Genomic DNA, 2009 nt, shown 5'->3' on the forward strand with positions numbered 1-2009 from the left:
ATTGAGAAAGAAGAGTCCCAGCTTCATAGAGTTTATGTGCTAGTGGTAGAGGCAGATTTAAAAAGTATGTACATTCTTGGGGTCCCTGCGTGGTGCAGTCACTTAAGCATTCTGCTTGGATCACGGTCTCAGGGTCGTGAGATTGAGCCCCGCATCAGGCTCCGTGCTCAGCATGCAGTCTGCTTGAGGTTCTTCTCTCTCTTTCTCCCTTTGGCTCTCTCCTCCCCTCCAACCAATCAGTCAATCTTTTAAAAAATGTATATATACATTCTTTAACTTCAGATGTTGGTAAGTGCTTTGAAAAAAATAAAGGAGAGAAAAGAAAAAACGTGACTAGGCTGGAATGATAGAGATTCTCTTACGTGGGATGGTGAGGAAAGGCCTCCAGGCAGGTGAAGAAGTGAGGAAATAGAAGGTGTAAAGCTGCTGAGGTTGGAATAAGTTTAGTGTATTTGAGCAACGCTGAGCTAGGGTGACTATAGCTTAGTAAATGGGAAAGAGCCTGGACTAGGTGCTGGAGGTCCAGTCGTTTAGGATCTTGCAGGCCATGGTGAGGATGTTATTATAAGGGTAATGAAAAGTCCCTGGAACCAGGTTGGCAGGTCGGAGGCAGTTCCCATTCTAGGATACACAACATATACGTTGCCTGTAAGTCCACTGAACTTGCCACTGCTTGTGTAGGTCACATACTCGAGCCCCGCCCTCTGGAGAATTTCCTTTCTGACAGTGCACGATGTACTTTTCCATCATCTGCTTTTGGTTACGACAATATAATACATCACACCAGTTTTTAAATAAATGTTTTTGACATTCACCTGGGAAAAGTCAAGGTCACATTCCTCATTTCCCCTTTAATACCAATAGATAAGGGAAGGACATCATACTTTAGTGCCTGTCCTCCAGACCATATCCTTGAACTGCTTAAAATATTATGTTCATGATCCTATAAAATGTTCTCTGTCTCTCTCTTGCTCTCTCAGTTATAAATGTCTATACATCTTCGGCTTTTCTGGTAGAAGACTCTTTACTTCCTGCATTGGGTTTCTAGTGTAGGATTGCTTACATTTGTCTGCTGGTTCAGCACATTTCCGTGATTTTGAGCCACTGATAAGAACTTCCTGGCACAGGAACTCTAGAGATGTACAGTTTATGGAATCTCAGGTTTGGAAAAATCCTTAAAGATTTCCACATTTAAATGCTGTTTCTAGTAGGAACAGGTTATTGGGGTAACTGGGTGGCAAGTTAATTTTGCTTTCCTCTTAAAATCTTGTTAGGCCTCTACCTTAATACTCTTTCAGGTGGTTGTTGGAGACCCATTGCATTATAGCCAATTGCCCTGTGGAACATAGGGCTGAGATGGCCTCGCATTAATCCAGAGTAGTGGTGACTCTTTCCAAATCTACAGGGGGAAAAATGACCATTTGAAAGAAAATAACTTCCTGAGCATTTTCTCCCAAAATTCATTCTTAAACTTTGATGCCTGCTACCCCTTGTCTTGTAAGCTAGCAAGCACTAGCAGATGACCCAAGAAATGAACAAACAGTGAATGAATATTAATGGGAAAATTCTGAAACAGTTGATCATGTCTGGTTTGACAGCTTGTTTCTTTGTGGACATGTGGGCTCCCAGTTCCACATATAGAATTTTTCTCCTAGTAAAATTGTGCGTGCTTCATCTGATGGAGCTCTCACTACGGTGATATTTTAAGGTGGTTGGCAGAGCACGACATTTTGCAAAGAGCATTCTTTATTCTGGGTTCTTCTCTTTCATAACTTTGAGAACCATTCAGTTTCAGGGATCAGCTGAGGTCTCTCTCTTAGGAAGTCCCTAAATAAGATTCTGTCTCTCAGCCACCAGAACTTTAGAATGTTTTTGCCAGTTTGTAAAAGGCTGCATAGAGATGAGGCTACTTCACCCTATCCAGGGGTGGAAGTTCATGTCCATTTACTCATTTATTCAAATGTGGTCTCCACTTGTTGTGCTGAGCTGTCTGTTCTCAGCTTGAAATC

This window comes from Nyctereutes procyonoides, unplaced genomic scaffold (genome assembly GCF_905146905.1).
Source record: "Nyctereutes procyonoides isolate TBG_1078 unplaced genomic scaffold, NYPRO_anot_genome, whole genome shotgun sequence".
Taxonomy (NCBI): domain Eukaryota; kingdom Metazoa; phylum Chordata; class Mammalia; order Carnivora; family Canidae; genus Nyctereutes; species Nyctereutes procyonoides.